Below are 27,446 nucleotides of genomic sequence, written 5' to 3'. Positions count from 1 at the left end.
TGTCAGACAGATTATAAGGCTTCCCAGATTGGTCCCAGGTGTAGTACGCCATAGACCTCTTTTAGGAAGAACACAGCAGGGGCTGCAGAAGCTCTGAGGTGAGGGTTAACTTTTTGAGGTAGGGTGGCATTTGAACTGTGGTGCTGTTATAATGAGCTGGACCTCAAGAAGGGGTGTCCAGTGTAGAACCAGGTGAGACCCTGCAGCCTTCTTAGAAAATTTGCCTTTCTTGCCCCAAATTGTGACACATTGAATGCAGAAATCCATTGCCACAGGAACTCCCTAAATTGTTTAAGGTCCTTTATTCTAACATCAGAGCTAGTCTGCTGCTCTGTAACTTCTTGAATTGCCAGTTAGGGCTGGGAACTCATCAGGGATTTAGGCTTAAATGGTGATACTGTGAGGGTGTAATTAAATGTGTGCACATGTGTGTATTATGACTACAGTTTAATATGACATCTATCATTATAATTCGGGTGGCACATGCAAGATGCCTCATTTAAGGCACTAATGCACCCTCATATCCAAGCTGGTTACTTCAGTGAGTGTACTTGCCGTCACAGGTGTTTGTGCCTAGGCAACGAGGGCACCTATACACATGCCTGATGCCTGCTTCAGTGCATTCTAATTAGATTAATGGAGTCTACTGGAGCGTGTTAATTAGAGCAGCCTTGACATCAGTGTCCCTGCATTTGAAAATGGCAGCAGGGGCATGTTAACTAAAGAGTGTTGAATGAGCTTTAGTTAAAGTGCCTCTGCTGCCATTTTGAAGCACAGGATACTGAATACACAAGACGCTGGGAACGTTTTAATTTGAGCGGCTACCAAGAGCTGCTCTAATTAAAACATCCCCTCCCCCAACCCCAGAGTATGTGTAAAGACACTCCTAGAGCCTGCTATAAGAACTTGCTAAAACTCAGGGTCTAAAGTTACAAAGCCATTTAGCTTTTCCTCCTGTGTAGCTAGGCTTTTGATTGGAAATGGGTCTCTCAACTTGCTAATAGGGAACTCATGGGCAAGCCTTTATTGAAAACGACTTTAATCCCCCCTGTATTCTGAACAGAGTTATAAGGGAGTCAGAAAGCTGGTAACATTAAGTGGTTTTGGGTCACGGCTTTACAGTGTCTTTCCTGCCTTACATTTAAATTGTAACCACAGGCTATTTTCATTTACTGAGAACATATCTGCTGCATTGGGGGTAGGAAGGAGGGGGGATAAGCAGAATTTTCAGTTTAGATTATATTTGCCCTTGAAATCCTTCTTTGGGATTGAAGATTAGGAAAACAAATTAGGTAGGCAGTCCCTCTGAAAATGGGCTAAATTCTACCCTTATCCGTAAACATAAATAAAGAGACATTTCAATGATGTGTCCCTTTCACTGGGGGTGTTTGTACTGCATGGGACTGGATTGTTCCAAAACTTAACGAAGGAGCAAGGAGTAAAGTTGTAAATTTTCCAGAAAATCAGTTGAACTCTATTTTAATTTCTTCAAACCCTACAAGCCCCAGCCTTCTCCCCACTTCCAAAATCAGTGCTGGAGACTCCATTAAACTTGCTAGGGACTTCACTATTAATTTCACATAGAAAGCAATCAGGTACTAGAATGATAGGCAACCATCTGAAACCCCATGATTAATGAGCTTGTAGAATAAATATATTATCTACTCCAAACTTATAAATCGTTGTCCCTATTATCTCCTATCAAACAATAATTATTTGTGCTTTTGTTTCATGAAAGTAATGAAAATGATCCTTCTTTTGCTATCTGTCTTAGTCCTGTATGTATGAGTTTAAGGGCACCACTGACATATTATCTCTGGCTAAAACTCAATAATAAACTCAAATTAGATTTGAGGAAATGAGTCAATAGGGGAATAAATAGGAAACAGACCAACTGAAACCTAGAAAACTGCATACCAAAGTAGACAAATGTACATTAAAGTACTTCTCTTTGCTGGGGAACTACAGGCTCAAGTCTTCTTTTAATGCACTCTGTGGGCTACATTTCTACTCCGACTTAAGTCAAAGCACGTTCATGGCAAAGGGGATAACATGGATATGTGACAATAGCTATTAATGAGGCAACCTGAATTTTAAAATAGGCAACACAGCTGAGCTAACATTGCCTTGAGAATATGCTGAGGTGTTCTAAGGTGAATAGGGAAGTGAAGGATAAATCAGGTTGAGAAAGTGCCAGAGACCACTAACAAATTGAAATGCCCACCATAATCTTAGGCTGTTCTTTGGACAAACACAGGTGAGGCTGAGCTTGAAACTATATTTGGGCTCAAAGTTGGAAGCTTCTGCTGGAAGGTAAATGTGTCTAGGGAGGTTTTTGGTACGGTTGATACTGAAGATGGTGACCAGGTGCCACTCAATATATTTATTAAAACATAAATATAAATATTAAGATAAAGGATTGCAAGCCATGGGGTGCCAACCTTATGGTGAGTGGGGGGAGGTGAGGGGAAGGGAGGAGGTGTAAAGCAGATGAAACTCAAAAGCAGTCATCAGAAAGTGGAAAAGGAAATACCTTTCCTGTTGTGTCTGGAAGGCTATAAGATGAACTCTGGCAGGGATGTAACTCACAGTAGTGAGAGACTTTTTCTGAAGAAACTGTGATTTCTTGCTTCTCCTTTTTTGTGTTTCATAGTTTCATAGTTATTAGGGTCGGAAGGGACCTATTAGATCATTAAGTCCGACCCCCTGCCCTGGGCAGGAAAGAGCACTGGGGTCAGATGACCCCAGCCAGGTATCTGTCCAATCTCCTTCTGAATATTTCCAAGGAAGGGGACAACACCACATCTCTTAGAAGCCTATTCCATATTTTGGCGACCCTCACTGTAAAGAACTTTTTTCTGATGTCCAGCCTGAATTTGCTCTCTTTTAACTTGTGTCCCTTGTTTCTAGTTATCCCGACTGTCGCCCTGGTAAACATCATATCCCCCACTTCCTGCTGACCTCCTCTGATGAGTTTGTAGGTGGCCACAAGATCACCTCTCAGTCTCCTCTTGTGGAGGCTAAAGAGGTTCAGGTCTCCCAATCAGTTCATGCAGGCCTTTAACCAGATGGGTGGCCCTCCTCTGAACCCTTTCCAGGTTATCTACATCCCTCCTGAAGTGTGGTGACCAAAACTAGACTCAGTACTCCAGCGGCAGCCTGACCAATGGATAACCTGGAAAGGGTTCAGAGGAGGGCCACCCATCTGGTTAAAGGCCTACAGAAAAACAAAATTGATATTTAGTTAAATTGATATTTAGTCAGGGCTCTAGGGAAAAAGCCTCAGTATGAGGGAGCCTGCTACAGCCAACTCTGGTTAATAAGCCACTTCAAGGAAAATGCAGATAAATGGGAATTATCCAATAACAAACAAATATGGGTAGTTGAATGGGGGAAGAGGATGCTGATGGGGAATCAAAACAACAGAAGTATATAGTAGTGGAGGATTATCCCATGTGTGAATTAGCTCGGATATATTGCATTTCCTGTCACAAAGTCATGATATTGTCATTGATATAAGGAGATCTGTAATTTTAACCTTGGGCTTGAAGGACAGAGTCCTCTTCACAGTCTCACAACCAACACTGAAAGCTGAATGAAGCCACTCTTCTGTGCACTTTCCACATGAGGATCTAAGAGAGTCAGTCAAGTTACAACATTTCTATAAGGTATTTTTTATTGATTCCCATTTGGAAGCATTGACGTAGTAGCACTGAAACATGAAGACTATCATTTACATACTTGGGTGCCTGAAGTTAAACACCTAAAGAGGTTCAAATTTGGGAAGTAGTGAGTACCCACAAGAGCTGCAAGAGCAAATGAACGCTATGCTCCCTTAAAACCTTGGAACATCCAGCCACATCTGTAGGTAACTAACTGGGTTCGGGTGCTTAACTTTCAAGCATGGAAAATGTCTACCTAAATGAGCTGACAAGGTCGCATGGTAGAAGAGCTGATGACAACATCTTGAGGCCAAGTCCCCTGACAAGGAATGCTTTCTTTCCTGATCACAGGCCACTTTAAAATACAAATCCAGTTCACATGGTACTAGAAGCTTCAGCATAGTAAAGAATTTCTTACCTGAAAATGGGCACAATTTTTATTTGGCTTGAAGGCTTGCATGCAAAACTAATACCATTTTCCCTCCATGACATCCTTGTGTACAGTCTTGTGGAGAACCCCTTCCCCCCCTTCATAAGAAACCACTCCTTTAAAAGGATTTGAGGCAGAACTGTCTCAAAAGGTCAATTTAATTGAGTTGCTTCGGAATAGGAAAGCTAATTTCTGGGAAATCAGGCCATCATTATCTGCTCAGCTTGGTGGTTTTCAGTCTCTTGCAGGCTGAGAGTGAAATGAAGGAGCATTTTGCTTACTACCAGGCATGTTGCAATTGACAAAGTCTGCTGGACCCTGTGATATGAAAAGCTAGAGCCAGGTATATCTCAGATGTGATTTAAGGGCTGGAGCCACTATAATAAGAGGAGGCTGGTGGCACAAAATTTCCTCTAATGTTTCTGGCAATGTTTTATAAGCAGTGGCTCAAATTCAAGTATATACAGTGCTGCATATTTATTATACAAATATATATTGCTTTCTGTAAATTGTAGGTAGCTGCCTACAGTCTGTTCTAATTCTATTGCTTTCAGAATGTTAACTTGATGAAATTACTAATTGTGCTTGCAGTGCTGAAAATAAGAAGGCCATATGTGTAACTGCTGTGTGTATTTCATAAGCAAGACAACACCTCCCTAAGCTGTGAAAATAATGCAGTGACATAAAATCAAAGTGGGCTAATGTGCCAATGCCTTGTAGTTCTGCCAGGCCAAGCCAGTGGAAGATATGGCCTCTGCCTCACTGGCTGCAGAAAAGGGTGGACTTTTTAAAAGTGCTTTGTTGGAAGCGATTTGTTCTTTGTGCCACTGGTACTGCCCTTTCCCTCCTGGTGAAGACCTTGATGTATTGTGGAAAATTGGGGTGGGAAGGTTGATATTTCTTTTCTGATAGTTATCCCTTGAGATGGATTTGGCTTCAGCTTTAAAAAAAGTCACCTGCTTTGTCTGGTGATAAGTTATACAGTCTGGAGGCTTCTCAGGAGAGACTGGATGAAAAAGCAGGGCAAAATAAGACAAAAAACAAGCAGTGCTGGCTCTGCACTGTTGTTTCCTACTCTCCTCCAGCCCCAGAGAAAACCCTCAGTGAGTGCACTGTAGAAATGTGCCCAGTGGGGCTGGACCACAGCTCAAGGGGATGTCAGTTCACTGAGGTATGGCAAGGATTACAGAGATAGTATACTTCTTAGCCTGTCGGTGTTAGTTTAGGTGGTGATCTTCTCTGCCTGAAACTCTTGCAAGTGGAGGGTTGGGTCAGTGGAGCACATTAGTCAGCTATTTCCAGCAGAAAACTCCTGGGGAAGAGAGTATAGTTAGACCCTTTAGCATTCCTCGAAATATAGGGGCTCAGGGGCTTGGCTCCCTCCTGATTTGGGGTGTGTTTATGGGCATCTCCCAGTGGAATAACTATTGCGTATTCAGCTTCATAAGCATGCATGATGCTTTGCACACTAGAGCTGAGGACCCTACTAGAGAAAACTCCAACTTCATAACTGGAAATCATGACAAAAGAGGAGCAGGAGACGATGGGTGGGTGAGCACGGCATGAGCCCAGGGTGCTGCTTAAGGCGGGGGGGGCGGGCATTAGAATGGCGCTGGGGGGCACTTCGCCCTCCTTCCTGTTTTCTCTTCAGAAAATTGATGTTTAAACAGCTGCTTCACACACAGGTTGCTGTCAAAAAGGAGGCAACATCTCCCCCTATGGCAGCAAGCCTCTGGCCATGACTCCTGCATTATGGGCTGCCTTCCCCCAGGACACAGAACTGGTCAGTTATGCCCTTGTTGGCTGCCTCAGTATTAGGGTGAAGGGCACATGGATATTATGACAGGGTGCATACAGAAAGAGTTAATTCTTGGCAACATGCATCTCTTAGCTAAAGAACAATAACAAGATCACAGAAGTCTAGTGTGAGACCACTGCTTAGTTGAATCAGATGATGCCAAGAAACCCTGCTCTTTAACGTCACTCTTGACTTCCATTTGGTTGCACCAAAGCTGAACCCCAGTTACTTAAAATCCGGGGAACAAAAATCACTGGTGAGGCTGAGAGGGATCTAAATTATAGATGCAAGTGCATAGGGAGAACTTAGGGAAGGCAAACCCTTCCACCATCAGCATTTTCTGGAATATATATGGGATGTCTGAACAGGTAGGAGAAATATTAGTCTCTGGCAAGCAGCAGCATGCAACTGCAGCTGTTTCCACAGTTAAAAAAGAATGTAACGTAAGGCAGTGAATACTGGCCACTTCCATGCAGGAGGAGCAAGAGACCTGAGGCTAGTTTCCTACTCACCTCAGATTTATGGTCTGGTTGCAGTTCATTTTATCGCTTCCCCCCAGCTGCCCAGCAGCCTCCGGGAGCTGCTGTCATACGTCAGAGAAGTTTCCCTAGTAAAACAAAAGATTGTGTGAGCCAAAAAGGGCTGTCTCTGGCTGGAGCTGGGCACTGCATTTATAACACATCAAAGACTAGGAAGGTAGCTTCAAGAGTTTGGGCCAAATAGTGTACTTTTACAGCAGCAGTGAAAGAATTATGAGGCATGAAGTGACAGGGAGAAAAAGAAATCCTAGTAATGAGATTGAGGTTACATGAGGAGACTCTAATAAAACTGCAGGTGAGCAACTTCAAAACTGTTTGGACTAAACTTTCCCAATTGGGAGATCAGTGTGAAATGAAACTGGGGTAGATTTTCCCACTCCGGTTTTAACAAGTGAATAGCCCAGGATTAAATTTAGCTCAGCAACAAAACACTGCCAAATGCATGTCACTGTTTAAAGAATCCCATATCCAGGTTTAAAGAGAGACGAGAGAGCTCTCTTAGCTGAAATATATCTAAAGGTCTCACCTTTTCAAAGAAGATGATAGAAAATCATCTGTCAGGTAGAAAATCGGTATCGCCTGTTATCTATAATACAACAGTATTTCCATCCAAAGGCCTCTATAAAAAACATCTCATCCTTAGGAGGCAAGCCATCTTTTGTAATCCACGTGAACCATGAATTTGGAAGCGGTTAAGTTAAATATTCTCTCCATGTCCATTTTCCAATGTTTCCATTTTTTCTCTCCTGTGTGATATAGTTTTAAAGCCTTGGAGTTGACTCTTTATTCAGGTTTAGAAGTGATTTTTAGAAGAAACTGAATGAGTTTCTCAAGCACATGCTGATCCCTATTTAACTTATCAAGTACGTTTTATGTTCATATGAGGCTGGGAACAACAAAATTAGGAGCGTGGTTGTTGACATTTCTCTGAGTTCAGCTCCCAGTAGAAGTGCTTATTCACTTCTCCTTATGCCTGGCAAATAAAAGTCCCTACTTATCTAGGTTTCCATTTAGAGTACAGCTAGACTTATGAGCCTTGTGCACATCAAGAAGAGATTATTTACAAGTTGAGTCCCCTGCACTACAAAAGCCACTGGAGCACAAACGGTGTTCAAGAATCAAAGGTAATATATTAAGAGAGGTCGGCAGGATGAGCAATGGGAACACTTGAGAGGTAAAAAGATATAGGAGTGAGATGCTATAGGGAAAGAAGCTGGGAATTACTGGGGAGAAATCTGGCAACTGAAAGAGGTTTGAAAGAGGGGGAAACTAATGGAGAGGAATGAGCAAGTAAAGAGCACTGTGAGAATCAGATGAAGAGAGACAGGGAAGAAACAGAATATGAGAGAGAGTAAGCAGGGCCTGATCCTTTGTATATGGTAGGTAGGGGTGTGAGAAACAGGTCATATTCGATTCGGATTTGGCCCGAATTGGGGACAGTGATTCAATTCATTGATTTGGATCACTCCCTTATTCGATTCAGCTGAATCCGAATCTGAAGATTCGATGCTGATCTGGTGAATCAGCAATTTGGCCATAAATGCAGCTTTAAATGTTTTTTTCTACATACCTTGAGGTACCAGGTGCAGCTTGTGATCACTGCGATGCTGGGGCGGATGGAGCATCCCACAGGAGTGCAGGGCCCCCCCACATGCTTGGCGGTGAACCCAGAAGTGTACTTCTGGTCTACTTCTGGGTCCGGTGGGGAGCGCATGGGGGGGCCCCCCTGCACCCTCCCGGCTCAGCGATTGGTCACAGGGGGACCCTGGGTGCCCCCCCCCAGACCAGAAGGCACCAGTCACCAGGGCGGGAGGTACAGGGGGGCTCCCCGCGTGCTCCCCGGTGGACCTGGAAGAAGCACTTCTGGTCCCCTTTCAGGTCTGCTGCTGAGCTCGCTGGGGAGCCCCCATCGCAGCATTCATGAGCTACCTGCTACCTAGAGGTATGCAGAAAAAACATTGAAAGCTGTGTTTATGCCTGAATTGCCGAATCTTTCTGAATCTCTCTGAATTGATTCAGACGGTTCTGATTTGATTTGGAGAGACTAAAGGGTCTCTTGATTCAATTCGAATTTGGAGATATGGCCACCAAATCAGGCCAAATCTCTGCTGAACTGAATCAGGGACAAAAGCTTTGCACAGCCCTAATAGTAAGGACACATGACAACTGACAAAGAAGGACAGGAGAGGCTGCTATCCAGGAAAATGAGAAGGCTTTGAAGGAGAAGGAAAATCATAAAGGGGACAGGGAAAAGGATAAGCTAAAAGAGAAAGTGGTTGGGAAGGGAATTGAGGTTAAATATGGAAGCACCTGGAATGAAAGAGAGACAGACTACAGGTACATGATATCATAGCTAACAAATTGGGTCTTGCCAATAATTCATGTTCCTATGGCTTTCTTTTCCTGGTAGTCACTTAGAGCCCCATCATTATCCCCTTCTTCTCCCTGCATCCACCTCTGCCCCTCAGGCTGTGAGAAGCCAAGTGCTTCCTTTTTAGCAAGAGAAATACACAAATTATTCTTGTGCACTTTAGCCTTAAACAAAGCGCTCTTCAAATTCCCCTCTGGCTGAAACTTGGCAGCTCTATTGTAACCTACATGTAGACTCCCCTGAGCTATCCTTTTACAGTCTCGCCTATTAACATTGTTCTTGTCCTGAAATCCATAAGAATGGCATTTTTGGATAAAACAACCATGGTTATTTTCTTAAATACTAATGGATTGGGCTCAGTGACCAAAACGGCTATGTTTCCTCTACAGTGCACGTTGAACCCTTGCACGTTCAACCTCAAAGGAGCTATGAAATGATGTATTTAGCAACTTGCTTATTTATGGTCTGATCCAAATGCTATTGAAGTTGTTAGGAATCTTTCCATTAACTGTCATGAGAACTGGCTGAGGCCCTTGGGGCCCTGACCTGCATGACTGACACACCAATGCATCCCATTTATAAGACTGAATTTCTCAGATTCAGTTAAATTAATGAGGAAGCTTGGTCATTTGTGCCTACTTGCCAGCAATGATGCTAAACTGGATGAAGATCCCTTTATTGCTGCAAATGGTATGTGGAACTTACTGGAGAGTGGATACAGACGATGTGGATAAATTAGCTTAAAAGAACAGGCCGTGACTCATGGGCTAAGCCATGCTCCTTGGTGTATGCCTGACACTACTCTAATGGCAGCTATAGTATTTATTTCTTCCTGCTGCCTTCCACAGTCCCTTCAGGTGCTTGGCATGAGGGAGTTGAGGGGGTCATGTTTTCTCTGTGGTGTTTCCTGGCATGGCTGGAGGTAGTATAGACAATTCTGCTGCCTTCCAGTTGTACAGCACCAGAGTCCCTGAGATGTTTGACCTGACTAAAACTATTTATATGAGTAAATTGTGCAGGAGCCAATCTTGGGTCAGAGGAGGCTGAGTCAAATGGACATGGGAGGTGGACATAGCTATCAAAAGAACTGTACAATTCCAATCATGAATATCAGGCATTATTTTTTGGGTAAGGATTAATTATTTTGTACTTGCCTGGTACTACTATCTATAGACCCAGTTTCCCACAAAATCCTTACCCCCACATTTCCTCAGCCTTCAGCTTCTCAGATCTCTCTCATTCTGAAGGCCTGATCCTGTGTTGGGTTGACTGCTCCAATTCCTGGAGGCCCTAATAAGTGAAACAGTTGCTTTATAGTCACCTAGATAAGCTGCCATAGTTTCTATCCTGAGAGACCCAAGGAATTTCCGCAACAGCTTTGTTGTTTCATGGATTTAAAAGCAGAGGCTAGTGGAGAATTTGCAGCTGCACTGTTAATTATGAATGATGTCACAGTCAGGAAGTATCTGCAAGGAACAGCATACTCCCAGTAATGATGTGCTGAACATCCCAGCAAGTCTATTGGTGCCAATCCTGGCAGTGCACCGCTTATGAATAAAGTTACATTATTTTGATAGGGCTACTCCTTGTGGGTAACTTCAGTCAAGCGTGTCCATGTTTGCAAGATCTGAACTACCATGTGCAAGTGTATGAAATAAATAGGGAACTGAATGTGTAAACATTTCTAACATCTGTGACTTACTGTTATACAGTGTTTATCCTCGCTGTTAAACTGAACTGTGGACACAGCCTTTCTCCCACTAAAATCAATGGGAGTTTTGCTATTGGAGTTAAATTGGACCATAGGTAATAATTTCCATGCAGTTTACAGTATGCTGTAAACTTGTGCTGGTTTAGAAAGGAAAATCTTTTGTTTGCACTCTCATTATTGGCAAGGCTACTCACACCACCAATTAGTAACACTGACTGATACTTCTCCTTACAAGGCCTTTTTTCAGTTGCTTATTACTTTGACACATTTTAATTGTTTAGGCTGAAATTTTCTGCTTGTTATCTGCTTCAGGTAGTTTTTTTTTTTAATTTTAGCTAAAAGGGTTCAGCTCTTTCTGGGTGCATATACATGTGTGCCTGGGACAGCAGCACTTTAAGCCAGGGCACAGCAGCTGGCAGCAGGCGGGGGGTAGGGGGGGTCAGCCCCAGACTCTGGGTGGTGGCACTGGATGACAGAGGGGCCAACTGGGGCATGTGAGAGTGCTGAAACTGTGGAGCTGTGGCTGACCCCCCAGACCTGCTTGCAACCTGGGGCCGCTCCGCCCTGTCTCAAAGTGATATTGTCCCAGTCACTGCTACACGTGCATTGCAGTGCAGTAAATGACTCTGCTGTAAGACAGTGCTGTCAGAGACAGAGTTAATTAATTTACTGTGCCCTAATACTGGCACATGTGTAGATGATGACACTTTACTGGGGAGCTAATTAGTCAATTCTCCAGCAAAGCGCACATGTAGATGCACTCTCTGACAACAAAATAATTGAACAAGGCATTGTTTTGCTCACATTAAACATTTTCTCCCAACATTTCTTCATTGAGAAACTCCATCATCTCCACGGTTTGGAGAAACAACTTGAAATTTGGGGAAGGAGGTATAGAACATTAGACCTGTGTACTGAGATGTGCCTTTTGCCATCCCTTTGGGGAAACATCTATGCTTCATGAGACTGAACAATCTGTTTGTATGTACTTGGTAGAGACTGGCTGGAACTTGGTAGCTCCAAGTTCCCATCTACAATGATTGTGCTCCAGCTTGTGGACTCAGGGACCAATTGGGGTGTTTTCAGTAATTGCTTCTTTCTTCTGCCAGTGACATCTCTTACCTGGAGCATGTGAGTACTCTTATTGAAGTTTAGGAAGTTTAATCATGTGCTAAAATCAAATTGAGACCAGAGTGCCTGTCTCATTTATGCTCTCAGTGTTCCTCTTCCTTCCCAAGAAGTGTGGGGCTGCACCAAGAGATATGAAGAAAGTAGACTGAGTTAAAGGACCTGAGCGGGGCAGGAAGACAGAACTTCAGGTAGGGAAGACACAGTGACTGGCTAGGAAGGGAACTGGTGTGGAAACTGGAGGGAGGCAGAGGGACCCAACAGATTAGGGACCGGATTGGACAAGAAGTCTACAGAGGAAAATTGGGAGACTTGAGCTCAGCTAGGAGACTGGAGCTGGAATGAAGAACAAAGTGTGCAGGGGGAGGGGAGAGGAGGAAGGAGACTGGGTTGAGATCTAGGGTTGAGAAGGTGGGGAGGCTTGGGATGAGGAGACCAAGAGAAAATAGGACATGGACAAAAATGGTCCACTTTCAGAGGAATGGTGCCACACTTAACTCCAAAGCCTATCATGGACCTTAAAACCTTGTGAAAAAATAGCATGTCAACATGTAATTCAAGACTGTATCATAATGGAGATGGTACAAAGGTGGTAAATTGATCCTGCACAGGTATCTTTAACGTTGGCATTTTCTAACTTTTGAATGCTTGGTTTTGCAGTCTGAATGTTCTTGTAATATTGTGTTTTCTTACATTTTAGTTTTCTGTATAAAATGGATATGTATAGCTTCTTCACAGTGTACAATGTTAAAGCACCATAGTGCCAGTACATTAATAAGTTGCAACACTGAATGAAACAGTTGTTGTACAGGAAATTATAATGAAATATCTCTAAGTTATAATCCATCATTTACATGTGCTGTCTCAGTATATTCTGAGTGCAGTTCAGTCAAATCTCAGTTACCTCAGAGGAGGACAGTGAATTAATTTGGATGAAGGAGGGTTTGTTCAAGTGATAGACTTTCAATATCATTGATGTGTAGCAAGAGATGCAATATTGCTTTGGGTTAAAAGGAGTTTTTGAATAATCGAGGATTGCTTGCATGTGAATATTCCCGATTCCGGGATGTGATGTTTTTTATTACATAGACAAGGAAATATAACTGTACTGTATAATTACCGATTTTATATTGACCTGTAGTTAAAAAATGTAGGAGTCAAAATTGATTCATATTATTATATGTTTCTAAACATCACTGGATGATGTGGTAGAGAATCGGTGTCTAGAGAGTGGCTCTGAGTCTAATTGCTACATCTGTAAAGGCTCTCACTCTATTCTTCCATGTCTTTTCCTTCACCTAGTGCACAAGTGGAGGAGGCAATAGTTAGAACTGCCTGGAGGGAGTGACCTGAGAAAATTCAGACCTGTGTAAGATGTCAATTTTGTAGTGCCACTGGGCTTTCAGTTCAAACTCTCATTTGCACTAACAACTACTTCTGGGCTAACCATACACAGTCAGATTTTCCTGGGTAGAGCTCCCAAAGGTTCTTTCTATGCAGGGCATGTCTACCAGAAATAATGCAATGCATTGCCGAGATACTCGAGCTATTTTTTTTCCCTTCATTTCAAGGGCCAAATCAGTTCCTAATTTTTTTGGGCAAAGCTCAATAATCAAGTTCAAATTTCAACTGAGCAGAGCTCAGTCGTTCAAATCTGTGTGTAGCTCTACCACTGGATAAGTATTCTCCCTCCCAGACTCATCAGATACTCCCCAAATCCATGGCAGGCACCCTACATGCTAGCCCCAACCCCAGAGGCCTTGGGGTTCAGATGCCCCCTAGTTTTGTTTGCTCTTAGCTAAAGGCTGAGGAGCAAGCTGTGGGAGAAGTGTGAATGCAGCTCCCCATTGCCACAAAATTGTGCAGTCGAGTTTCCCACATTCAGGGGAACTCACAGGGGTCAGCCTGCCCATAGTGCAATGAACAGGTCTCACCCTGGGAAAACTGCCTTGGGGAAAGTTCAGGGGTCAGCCTGCCTGGAGTGCAAAAGGCAGGCCTCACCCTCGGAAAACCATGTGGTTGATCATCATGTCTCCCCTTCCAGGTAAGCTGGCTTGGGTACCCACAGCAATAAAATGCATTAATGTGACTGTCTGTCTGTCCTAATTATACCATGTAGACATATTCCTGGAGTGAGGTGCCACATACTCACATTATTATTTAACAAAGGACTTGAATTGTTTACGTGGCTTTGTGCCTGTCTTCTACTGCAGTGTCTCTCTTAATAACATCACTGTACATGTCTCTCTCAATAACATCAATGTAGCTTAGCATCATGCTGGGAGTTTCCAGGAAGGTTGGGATTCAGCCAGGTGATCAACCAGGTGTCTTACCTGGAGCGTGTCAGTAGTCACATTGAGTTTTAGGAAGATTAGTCATGTGCTTAAATCAAATGCATGTTTAAATGCTTTTCTGGCTTGAAGCCTAGAGTTGTTTTTTTTCAAATGTGTGTAGACCAGTGATTCTCAACCAGGGCTCCATGGCACCCTGGGCTACCTTGAGAGCCTTTCAGTTGTGCCTCAAGGTGTTAGTCAATCTTAGCACTGTAGGGTGTGCAAATACAATTTACAAGATAAAACCCACAGCTTTCAAGTGGGAATCATAGTTTTAAAAAAGTTTGATCTGTTGAGATTGTAGAATCATTTGCAACAGAAGAACTGCTCTAGAATTTTTCTGTAGTAAAAAATGAGTGAAATCTGAGAGCTGGCATTTTTCTAGGGGTGCTTCAAGCCAAACAAGGAGTGACTTAAACCAAACAAGGGGTGTCTTGAGTCTAAAAAGGTTGAGAACCCCTGGGGTAGATCATGCAAGGATACATAGAGAGAGGTGATTGTAGGCCTAAGTCTGAACTAATTGATATCCTGTTCAATGCCACATCAATTAAGAGGGCTACAATGGATGACAGAACTTGGCTCTGTAACTCTTGTTGCATGAAGTGTTCTTTCCAGCACGAAACTTGGTGCCACGTTGGAGAAGACTCTTTCCTCCCTTTCTCCTCCCCAACCTTAATTTAATAGAAGTGTTGAAGGATTTTATCAGCACTTTATAAAACAGAGATACTAGGGGTACTGTGCCTTATAACATACCCATTTAGCAATGTGTAAAAGTGCCCGCTATTCCTAATACTTTTAAGTGTACCATAAAAAGGTGCTTTAAGTAAAAGAGCAAGGGAATGTTTATGGGTCTGTCAGATTTTGTGGAGCCAAGATGTTCTGCCGAATTTTAAACACCGGGTGTCAAGGTATATGGATGACAATCACATGGAGCCAGTGGAACCTGAGACGACGACTCCTACCTTTGGCTTGAAGAGCTATAGTTTAGATCAACAATTCAGGGCCTGACCCATATTTAGCTCCATGAAAGACCTGCATAAAGTTCACTTTAGGTGTGGAACCATAGCTACCAGGAGGGGAGGAAAATGTCACTACTCCAACCATATTTGTGGGTTTGTTAATAGGAACATACAGGCCATGATTTAGAAGTGAGCTTCACTATATGATTGTATTAAAAACTCATGCGGGATACCAGCCGGTTCACAAGCGTGCTGTGAATTTTTCAGTACTGGATATTCTTGAAGCCTCAACTCCAGGAGTCATGTGATGATGACAACATTTCCAATTTAGTTTAATAGGAGGAATGTTACTAGTCTTCCTGGTTGTAGAAAAAAGCTTGAAAATATGACTTGAGTTTATCTGAAATGCTTAAAGACCAGAAGGCAAAGAAAAAGAACCCCATCTTTTATTTTTATCTTAAATCTCATTATTTTTAATCCAGTTCCTTGAACCTTTGGTGCCTCATTTTTGAAAGTATGGAACTGACAAGACTGACTTTACTTTGCTGAACTAAAGCCTTGTTAGCACTACTAGTGATGATAGTTCTAGCATCAGCCAATGGCATGCTTTTGGGATAAAAGGAAAGGCTCCATCTCCTGAGTATTGGGACTATTCATGGTTGTTAATATTACTCCTGATAGTAGCATTTTTCAGCATTCTGCCCTAGTGAGACAAACTATATTGGAGTGAACAAGGCCAGACGTAATGTCTTGGAATCAATGATTATGCACAAAATAGTTGAACATTGTTGTTTGAAACTAAAAACAGGAAATTCACTGAACCAAACCAGTATGATGAGAAAACATGTACAAGCCGTCACTGCAGTACATGGTAGGGACCACTTTCTGCCCACTTTTATGGCTGAAACATTGAATGATCTCTTGTATACAAGGATTTTGTGTGTGTGTGTGTGTATGTGTGTATGTGAAAAAGTAACTGCCAAGAAATCCTTAAACCTGAAGATTCTTGTAAAATTGTATTTTAAATAATGTATAGAGAGTGTTAAATTTAAAATCTCTTTTATTTCCTTTAAGTCTATTGTTGGGAACTTTTCAAAGTTTCTCCCCTGGAGACTCAAGTCCTCTTCTTCTCATAACAAGGGCAGCATGGGTAGTGACAGCAGCAATGCAAGATTCCTCAGGAGAATAATTATGGTTTCTTTCTTTTGACTGTCTTGTCTGTTTAGGCACTGATCCCAAAAAGATTTATGCATGTGCATAACTTGAAGCACAGGAGAGTATTCTCATTAGCTTCAGTAGTGTGAGTCACATGCTAAAAGTTATGTACGTGCATTGCTCTTTGCATGATTAGAATTTTACTAGACATCTGGGAACAAAGACTGCCTCGTACTATGTTTGGGGTGCCTTGCGATCAGTGCTGTATGGCCATTAAACTGTATTTTAATACTGTAGTCATCATTACGCATTTCGATCCTGACCTCCAGGAATCATTTTTGCTATTAAGATGGCAGTTCATTCTCCCCATTCACGAGTCCTTAACTCCTTGGGATTGCTAAGAAGGGTTCTAACTGGTGCTAGTTGAGATGGAAATCTGTTTCCCCTTTGAAGATAATTTTCCTCCACTGTATCCCAGTAGTTTGCTTTTTGGATTATTTTGATTTTGTTTTCCAAAGAAAAAAGGGAAGTCATCATACAGACTTGGCAAACAAAGGTATACAAAATGTTACCTTCCAACCTTGAAATGTCTCTTTAAGAACAAGATATTATACACATTTCTGATGTCAACTCCATTTAAGGATTTTTTTTTAATTCTTAAAACAAACCAACCCAGTATCCCTAGGGTTGTTATGAACAGGCCCTAGAGGAGCTTGAATTACTGTGGTGCTAATATTTGGGTCAAACTGGATGCATGGTTTTTCCTGAGAACGATGAAACAGTAAGCTTTCCAGTTGACATTAAGCCAATGGTTTCGAAATAAATCCTCCAGCCCACAGGCTAATGAAATTCTCCAGAGAGAAACATGCCTAGTTGGCACCAATCTGAAAGGACAAGAAGCAGCATTTCAACTGGAGCAGAGAAGAGGAGAATTAAGTTCCTGTTCTTAAAAGAAATGATGATGAGCCCCAGCAGTTCTCAACCTTTTTAGATTCAAGTTACTCCTCTACATTTGTCTGGCAGCACCCCCAGTTGAGAACCACTGTTGTGCTTCCTCCACTTGCCTCACCATGTTGCTATGTGCTCCTGCCTGTGATAGGATTAACTGATAAACCTAAAGGAGGAAAGGTATGGATTCTGAAGTAGGGCAGCAAGATGGCTGCTTGTAGCATCCACAAAATGAACTGACATGTTTTAATATGAAAAGTCATGACAGCCTGGGGTAGTCTATAGCATAGGGGTGTTCAAAATGCAGCCACAGAGCCATGGCATCTCTGTGGGTCAGGATTAATACTACTATCTTCCCCCACTGCCAGATTCCTAAGTGCTGCATGGCAGATTCAGGGCTGGGTCATTCCCCCTCCCCTGTGTGGCCAGTTCAGGCCAGATCACAGTCCCTGCCACTAAAGCATCAGATTGGGGCCAGGATATGTTCCCTTCCCTCCGTGCAGTCAGGCTGGGGCTGGGCCATGCCCTTCCCCCTCCAGGCCCAGGTTAGGGCTGGGGTACAAGGTACACTCCTTCTCCTCCTGCCATGCTGCTGGGTCAGGGCCAAGCTGCTCCTGTCCACCTCTACATGGCTGGATCGGGCCCACCTGCAGGATCCGGCCCATGGATGAACTGGGCCCTGCCCATCTGGCTGGCAGGGCAAAAAAGTTGAGCACTTTATTACCCTCTTGCAACCACACAAATGGAGATTGGCAGCTTGTAACTAGAAAGCTGTTCATTGGGGTTATAAAATATTTTCCAAAGATACCTGAGAGATCTGTGCTGACACCAGTGGAAGTAGCCAGGATGAAGAAAGGAGCCACCTGTAGCACTGCTGGATTTGGCCTGCTTATTTTTTCATTTCATTACCCACTTGATGCCCAAGTATTAAAATAAAAAGCAAACCAAATCTCCTGAGTTGCCAGATATACTTTGATCATTTATTGTCAGAATGGCAGTTTCATTTTAATGATTTATGATTGAACTGGATGGCATACATGGATAGATGGATTAAGGATACTGAAAAAGGGGGTGCAGATGATGTGGTGTTACCTTCACGTATGACACAACATTTATTTTTCTCCAGTTAAAGAAAAGCTAGAAGATTTATTAATATGTCAGAGATGTAGCACTATATTATTCAGTTTAAGATCAAAGCAAAAACAAATCTAACTGGAATGTGCACTGAGTTGCTAGATTATATGTTCAGTTAAAAATACAGAACAAACTAAACAAAAAAAATGGTCCCAATAGTTAAAAGATAGTGTTTCATTAGTCCTGTAGTCATTACAGTTAAATGTACATCCCTTATTCAGATTCGTAAAACAAAGTAGATTCGTCTTGAGCATTTTGACAGTGCCTCCAGTACTATAGTCAGTCATTTCTACACCTGAGTGTATATTACCATGCCTGAGTTAAGGTTTTTAGCTAGAAATAAAAACAGACTGCAGGGCTATGAAACAGAAGAGCGACATTACTGGAAATGCTTAGCAGACTGCAACATTTCAGAAGAAAGGATAGTTTGAATAGTGGAACATTGAGACCATTAAAAAAGGAGAGAGGGTCCTTAACACTTGTGGAGTTAAATTAGCAGATAGATTTTAATGAGCCATGAAGTCAGTTGACTCCATCAGTGCTGCCTGAATGGAATTGCCACTGCCACCCCTCCCCAAGCAGCTGATTTTAAAGTTTGAGTGGAGCAGGAATCAAAAGCGGGTCAGGAAGGGGGTTCCAACTGCACCACTGCACCCTCTGGATCTGCCCCTGTATACACGTGACAGTACTGTGGAGTATGCTTAGTCAAAGTAATGCAATTGCATATACCGTGTATAGGGTGTGGACACGTGTAACATTTGAACCATTCCCAGTTTTTACTGATTGGGAAATTGTGTATGAAGTGCTGTGACTCTAATACCAGGTGATGGGGTGAGCACCCAGCCTAGCATGCCTTGCACTGGATGAATGGCAGGGACCACTTGCATGCATGTTCTGGGATCCCAACTGGTGAGTGACCTGTGGCTGGGAGCATTTTCACTCCTCAGCTTTTCTTTCTCTCCTGAACAAGAAAGAGTTCAGTAAACTCTAAAAGCCTGTAGTTGCCTGAAGTCAGCAGTGCACTTGCCTGACCTGGGATGCCCTGGAGATGGGGGTGTTCTTGGACCTACTCTTTTGAGTTCCCAGGGGCTGGGAGAACATGATGAGGGAGCATGGACATGTAAGTAGTGAGGGAACAGCTGTTAGAAATACTGCTTTTATTGAATAAGCAAGGCAAGGATGTTCATTGATAAAAGGTGCCAAGAACAGGGAAAAAAAAGGGGCAGTCGAGTTCTGGCTGCAGCCAGTTGCAGCACTGGGGGGAGTAGGGAAAGAACAATGCAATGTGGGATGCCTGGGGGACCAACCAGACCCACGTTGTGAAATGTTTGGTGTCCACACATAATACTGAACCTGTTCGTGTTATGCTTGCTGAGGGACCAGGGTATGACTGTAAAGACTTTTTTTTTATGAGAACTGCCACTGTAATTTTGCTGATTACCAGGGTTCTATTTAATTCACCACCAATCCTTCCAGTGTGAAACTAGGCATTTTTTTAGGATGGGAGAAAAGATGAGCATTCTTCAAAGAATTTTTCTCTAGAGTGAGTTTTATAGAGGTTTCTATCATGTCTGTGGAAAATTGACTGTATCTTATAATTAGAGAGAGGTAGTCAGTCATGTGTTTTTTCTTTTTTTTATCCCCTTTAATCTCTTCTACCCACTTTCACCCCTCAGCAGTGCCCATTTCTTACTTTCCCCTTTCCCTAATCCTTTGTATTCAAATTACTTTATTCTTTTCATTTTAATACCCCATCTTTCTGTAAGTTCGTTCATAGCACCTGCAGGGCTACAACTAGGCACATGCCTAGGGCCCTAAGTGAAGAAGGGGCCCAGCTGTGCTTATTTTACATATTATAATTATAGAGTGAAAAAAGTATGAGCCCATGAGTTTGTTTGCTTAGGACCTACTAAAGGTCTAATCTGGCCCAGAGCATCTGAGGCGATAATCTACAAAAACTCATGCCTTTCTGAACAAATTTGTCTATAAAGTACCACCCTGTCTTGCCTTCTGTATCTCATAAAGTTGAACTTTTCCAGCAGATAGAGGAGGGGACTCTTGCCTTGTCTAACTATTGACCTTTCTTGTTTCACCTTTGCTGATCTCATTACGGTACCAGGACACAGACATATGCCATTTACTGTTAATAAACATAGGATGTTTTTCCTGAGTAAGGAAAGCAGGAATCTATCCTGTGTTAGCTATTTATTTTGGGACTGCAGGGGTAGAGGGGTTCAACTCTCTCTTTTGTGGTTCAATGATGTGAATTTGAGCCTTGCTCCAGCCTCTTGCCAAAAAGCTGCCTTTAGTCAACCCAGCTATAATTGGGTACTTGGGCATTCAGGCTGAGAAGTTAAAAACAGATGCCAGCTATATTACTCACTATTGTACTGCTGATCATAGGAGTTGGTATATCTTAATCATGCCATCACAACAGACTGCTGGGGTGGTGTCGATCAATGATACTATTGACTGTCACTGAAGACTAAAATGGTGACATCCAAAGCTAAAAACAAGTCACTCAAACAACAAACAAGCTTGAGTTGGGCACATAGTTTAATTTCCAGTGTGTGGCAGACTAATGTGCTATGGGGGTCAGTTATAGAAACACACAGGTTGAACACATAACCTACCCTGTTGGTTACTATAACACAAAATGTCCATGCTTCTCTATGTATTTAAAAGCTAGGTGTGTATACTCATACAGCATGTACACATACAATGATACCTATATGTATTATACACATGTGTGCATATACATAAAAGAAAGCTACCTATTCTTACCTAGACCATGTCCCCTATTGGGAGTCAGTGAACAGAGAGAGCTTTCCTGGGTGCTGGGGGAGGAAGAGAGGAGCAGCTCCATGGTGGGACTACAGTCAGGAGGCTGTTCTGTGAACTGGTGGTTTGAAGACCTGAATTTCTGGGGTGTCTGACTTGTGGTAACTGCATTTGACATGGCAGCAGCTGGTAAGCCAGTTCTTTGTCCAGCCTGTAGTAGTTTTGTCTCGATGACATTTCCCTCCTTTGTTCTGGGAAGGTTGTGTGGGACTTGGTCAGAAGCCTTGCTGAAGCTTAGATGAACACCTTGCTGGGGTCGTTTGACCCCAGTACTCTTTCCGGCCATGGCAGGAGGTCGGACTAGATGATCTGTTCAGGTCCCTTCCGACCCTACCAACTATGAAACTATAAGCTTAAGTACGCCGCAGTCCCACGCACAGCACCCTTTCTTGCCTTGCCAACTCTCTGGAGGGCGCGGTGGCAGGGCCTGCAGAAACATGCAGGGAGCCGTGAACGCCTGTGCCTAACCCTCTTTGTACCCCTGCTTTGCTGCGTGACCGTGACCTAGCTTCCCTGTCCCTCCGGGCCTCAGCTTCCCTGTCTGCAAAATGGGCCTGCTGAACTGGGCCGGAGGGGGTGGCAAGGCGTGGTGAGGAAGTGGGGGCAGTCTTGCCTCACTCGCTCCCCCCTTGCGCCGGTGGGCTTGCGAGGTCCCGTTCTGAGCTCGGGGGGCTGCCAGGTCTCCGCCAGCAGGCTGGGGCGTTGTGGGGGTGGGGTGGGGAGGAAGACACCCCAGCGCCAGGCACTCCTGGGGCGGCACGCAGGCTCAGACCTGGCTGGTCCAGGGGCAGAGGAGGCTGCGGGGAGGAGCAGAGTGGGGCTGAGCTGGGGAGCAGCTGGCAGTGCCCAGGGGGGCAGCCCCACTGTCCTCCCAGGGCTTGCTTTCCACCCCTTCGTGGCTGGAGGCGGGGCCAGGAGGCGGCGGGGAGGAGACAGCCGCGCGGGGTCTGGCGCTTGGCCGGTCCTGCTTGCCGGGGCGAAGGGACCGCTGGAAGGGCGCGGGCGCGGGCGGGCTGGGCTGCGCTGCCCGCCGGGCTCGGGAGACCCCGGGAGAACCGCGCGAGGGTGGCTCCCTCCTTTTGATTTCGCCACTAAATCGGCTTGCCAGCAAAAAAAAAAAAAAAAAGGGAAGGGGGGGACTTAGTCTAGGCTGATCGATCGCTTGATCTCCATTCCCCCCTTTGGTCCTCTGGAGGATTGGGAGCAGCTCCCCCCCGTCCCCCAGTATCTCCAGCCTTCAAAAAAAAAGGCGACTTTTTCGATGTCATCATTTGCCGCTGTGTCTAACCCTTGCTGCATGCACTTCACTGCAGGCAGAACAAAGCTCTGTCACAATTGCGCGGCTTCCTGCCTGTCGCCTCCTGCCCGCCGGGCCCTGAACGCTTGCCCGGCTCGGGATCGTCATGCAGGCGGGGAGCAGCGAGGCGAGACCCAGGTAATCCCCCACCCGCCTGTCAGTCCCCGCGGTCCCGGGAGCGCGGCGAGGTGCGAGCGCTGCCCCGGACTCTGCCTGCGTGATGCCTGCGCTTGAGGGAGGCATGCTGAGCGTCTGAGCCCGTTAGGGGAATAGGAAGAAAAGAAACAGCAAAAAACACAAAACCCCAGGTGACTTTTTAAAGCCTGATCTTTTCTTTCTGTTTCCCCCTCCCCCCTCCCTTTATAACGCTAGTTAGAAGAGAAAATATCCTGTAAATGCCGCTGCTGAGTTGAGAGCAGAGCGCCCTGATGGCTTTATCTTTTTTAGGTAGCAGTCGCACAGGAAGGGTTAGACAGATGTCTGCCCACAGTAGCTGGATTTGACTTTGTTGTTGTGGCATAAGAGACTGTATCTGGAGACAGCGTTGCAAAAGTGTGTGTGGGGGGGGGAGGGGGTCTATGTGATTTCCAAATGTTGCTACTCGCTGTTGCTGTTGCCGAAGTGCTTTGTTTCAGCATGCAGTGCTGTGGAGTGACTTTGTTTGGACCCGGTGCACCGTTGGCCTCTCCTTAATTCAAATGGTGGACTTGCTTAACAGGGGAGGGGGGATATGCATGTGATACGTTGCTCTTTCAGGAGGGGTGTTTTTTTTGAGGGTGCGTGGAATACGTGCGTGGAAGGAAGAGAACAAAGAAAGCAGGCTTTGACAAGGTCCCATGAATGCAACTATGAGACGCTGTATTTCATGAGCTCCTTGTTTCGCAGTATATGTCTTCATCTTCCTCCTCCTCTGAAAAATTGGCCCAAGATTTGCTATCCCTCTTTAAACAAATAGCCCTTGTCTGACTGAAATTTCCTCAGACTTTCTGATCATTTATAAGGCCACTGAAAAATGTTTCTTTGTCACTTAAGCTATATGTGAAGGTCTTTCTTTCAACCATTGTGTGGCTAGGTTAAAGTCAGAGGCATTTTGGAAATGCCTGTTGAGACCAATTATAATGGAGAATGCATGGGACAATAGGAAGAAAAATCTCTCTTCCATTCTTGAAAATGCTGTTTGTGGCATTGTAATTGTGTGTGATTGGATTTGCTTTTCTCCTTGAATGAAAAGTAAAAGGCACCATGACTGGGGATTGCAGAGTTCTACCAATTTGGTATCGTTGCCATTCATAGTTATTGGGAGGTTGCCAGGCCATAGATATACAGTGACAATTCATCCTCCTGGTGCGCTCACCTTTTCTGACATTAAAATTTAAGAACCTGGAGAAGATAGTGCTGTTGTTTATCTGGAACACCTATCAGCTGTCAAAGGTGATGTTTGTACAGCTTGCAAGAGCATAAGGGTGAAACAAACTGATGGGAGGCTTTGAGTGTCTCTATTTTATACCAAAAAAAGTTGCTTAGGCCATACCTAGCAAAAGTGCGGGAGGCAAGTCCCACAGTCTCCCTGGGTTTATTGGCCAGTGCCTTGGAATGCCCATTTTAAATATTCTTTATGGCATCAGGATAATAAATATTATTTCAATGTTTATATAGCTGTGTGTAAATCATGTATGTAAACACAGTAACACAAAACAAGTGGTTAATCATTAAGAGGTGTCATGAGTTTCCAGACTAAGTATGGATCAGAGAACTGTGTTCTAATCTTGGCTCTGCCACTGGATCTCTTGTGTGACCAACTTTGCTGGCTTCTCTGTGCTTGCTTCCTCCTGCTTGATCCTGGAAGTGCTCTTCCCCTAGAATCCACAGAGAAATCACAGGGAGTTTGCTTTGGCAGGGAAATTGCAAGCAGAATGTTGTTAAGACCTATAACTGCACATGCTTCAGCCCATACTTGACTACCTTGGTCAGTAGTCCTGCTGAGATAGAGGAAAACTGTACCTGTGTAAAACTGAACTCACACAAGTGTTTTCATGGTCAAGATTGTTCACTGCAAGGCTCTTGGGACAGGGACTGTTTCTTTTATATTAGCACAGTGTTTAGCCCAGGAAGGCCTTGGTACTGATTTGAAGTCTTAGGACACAAGGCAAGAAATTGTAGTAAGTGCTTGAAGGACTGGGTCTTCCATCTGAAGCATGGGGGCAACAATATTGTAATAAGGACCAATTAACTAACAGGGAAATGCTTCATTAAGTGACTTGAGAACTTAAGTTCCACTTTACATTGGGCCCTAAGCACCTGGGTGCCAAAATCTCACTTGAAGTCAGTGGGTCCCATGTGACTTGGGCTCCTATCTAAGTTTAGGCAGCATTTGTGTTAAGAACCAAATGAAGTACTGAAGTTGCTTCAAAGATATCAGGTCACAATGAATGTGAGATTTATTAGGTGCAACTCTGCTGAAGCCCATGGAAACTACTGACACTTGAAAAAGTGCCTGCCTATTTGGGCACCTAACTGTAGGACACTTATTTATTTATTTATTTATTTAGAGTCTGATCCTCATTACCCAGAAGAAGATCTCTATGTAAATGTATTTAGCATCCGGTTCTGTGATCTTTATATAAATATATTTAGCAGCTCGTTCTGTAACTCATACATATATTGCCCAGCAGTTATTCAGGCAAACAGTTCCGCTGACTTCAATATGGTTACTTCCCTGAATAAATTCCTGAATTAACTTGAGTTCAGTTTCTTTGGTGGACATCATAGAGGGTCTATTTTAAAAAAAAAAAAGAGAGAGAGAGATCCCAGCATACTTCAAAATCTCTCCTGTTTTTAAGTTCAGTATGTAACTGCTGCTTATAAGAGTGGCTTTAGAGCAGTGGTCTCCAAACTTTTTTGATCACGCACCCCTATCAGTAAAACATTTTTGAGCACGCACCCCCAATATATGTATATTTATATTTGTGCACCCCTATCAGTAAAAAAATTTGAGCACACACCCCCAGTATATGTATATTTATATAAATATACATATAAATAGAAGTTCTAATATTTTCTTCCCTCACCCCACTTTGGAGACCACTGGCTTAGAGGCTAGGATCTGAGCTGGACTTTGGAGCAGATCCCCTACAGAAATCCCACAGCTGGTTTTTTTTTAATTGCTCCATAGTTGTCTGCCTGCTTTTGCTGATACCGTTTTCTGCACAAACAGCTCTTCTATTACTTAGTTCTCTGAAGAAGCAGAAACCCTCAGAAATGCCACAGCTCTGTGGCATAGTCGGTCAAAATAAACAGCATTGAAGAAAACCCTCCTAGCTTTCATCTTTCTGAGTTAATTATGCAGGATCTAGCGAAGTTCTCAGCAGATTCCCCCCCCACCCCGTTCAAATATGCATTACTCAAAACTGCAGCAGAGTTGACCCTGCTTTCAAAGGCACCTGCCTGCTGCACAGCCCTGAACTGTAGTAGCAACACTTCTAAGGGGTGGAAACTCTTTTAGGGAGACAGGTAGGTAGTTTGATTGCAGGCCTAAATGATCCCAAAATGGCTAGTGAGAATTAGTGGAAGTCTTCCTTGTCCTCAGTGAGTGCTTCCTGGCAGATTTAGAGTCGTGTCTCTGTGGAGTCCCTGAAGTAACAGATATTGGGCCAGCTGGCATGGCCTAGAACAGAAATGGTTCCATAAATCCTGACCAGGAAACAGCAGAGGGGGGCAAAAAAAAGAAACTGAAGTTTCTGGGATGAGATCAGCCTTCTGACTGGAATTTCTGAGGAACTTACAAGAATAAAAATAATTAATTACAGAGGGATGGTAGCAGCTTCCATGGCTGAGGTGGATTTGCAATACTTAGCCCTGACATAACACTTTACTTCAAAGCACTTTTCCAGTGTGAATGAATTTGTCATCTCTCCCTCCCTGCCACAAACATATCTGAGGAGAAATCAGAGAGGTATAAAAGGAACTGAAAAGCATGTTGCCTGGTGCAGAGATCTCACTGGGGAAGAGTTTGGTAGGGAGTTCCTTCCTGAGAAATAATTACAAGACAGGACATCTTGATCAACCAGTTGGAAGACAATCCAAGTTTAACCTTTTTTGTTTGTTTGTTTTTGTTCTTAAATTGAGTTAAATTGCCTGAGATATTAGTGAAAGGTGGTAGACAAGCTGTCTCGCACAGAGCCTGCTTTCCTTGTGCCTACAAGATCCTGAGGCCCCAACAAATTGAAGTGTTGTGCAAGTACAACCTGGGTTAGATTTGTGTAAAGGCTACCCTCGTGTGCATTGGTGCTTTGTGCATGTCACTCTGTACATGCACGTGGGTTTTTACAAATGTTGTCATCCCCATTGATTTCAGTGAAGTCCATGGCAATTTTGATTGCACTGGGAAATGGGTTTCGGCTCCAAATGTTTTTCCGAAGTGGCCATGTGAGAGAATACAGTCTTTAATTATTTTTTTTTCTAGCATTACCTTTGGCCAGGTCTACACTGAGACCCTTTGCTCATGTGGTTCTGTCAGTGAGGGATAAGATTTTTTTTGGCATCACTTTTATACTGCCAAGAGCTCTAGTATAGATCCAGCAACACTGACATAGAAGTGCTTTTGCTGCTTTTGCTTATTTTGTTTGGAACTGATATAAACAACATGAGGAAAAGAGTATTTTTTTCTTTCGTGAGCTAAGCTGTGTTTTCACTAAATGGTTGGCTGATATAACTTCTACTAGTGTAGACCTGGCCTTAGGCTAAACTAGAAGTGAATGATTCTTCGAGGCACAGAAGTAGGAATCAATGTGGTGGGACTCTAGAGACGAGCCTGGAGTATACAACCACACTCTTTGTCTGTGCTTGATCTGCACAGGGTACAGTCTGTTACACTCCCTGATCCAGAGCCTGGCTCTTCAGACCCACACATATAGCTCTGGACCACCTTAGTTCCATATACATTGCCACTGGGCAACTGTCACTGAAGGGAAATCTGCATTTCAGACACCTGTGTGCCACTATGGGTGTGACAGACACCATCTTAACACTAGGAAGCCACAGACTTGTAGATGGGAGGTGTCAAACTCATCAGACCCCAAAGGCCAAGTGAGGGGCACAGAGCCAGTCAACAAGCCGTACCAGGTCCTCAGATTGGCACCAT

General features: G+C 43.7%; 1 protein-coding gene across 1 annotated transcript in view; it reads left to right on the top strand.

Annotated features, from left to right (window-relative positions):
• The first annotated feature begins 21,981 nt into the window (after positions 1-21,981).
• Positions 21,982-27,446, top strand: part of RNF152 (ring finger protein 152) — a 60,395-nt gene continuing 54,930 nt past the window's right edge. The window contains exon 1 of the mRNA XM_019542120.1: positions 21,982-22,444. The gene's annotated coding sequence lies outside the window, so the exon portion shown is untranslated. The remainder of the gene's footprint in view (positions 22,445-27,446) is intronic.

The sequence above is a fragment of the Crocodylus porosus genome, unplaced genomic scaffold (assembly GCF_001723895.1).
Source record: "Crocodylus porosus isolate Cpor-Errol unplaced genomic scaffold, CroPor_comp1, whole genome shotgun sequence".
NCBI lineage: Eukaryota > Metazoa > Chordata > Crocodylia > Crocodylidae > Crocodylus > Crocodylus porosus.
The sequence above is the reverse complement of the archived record's forward strand: the minus strand, read 5'-3'. Positions and strand labels throughout refer to the sequence as shown.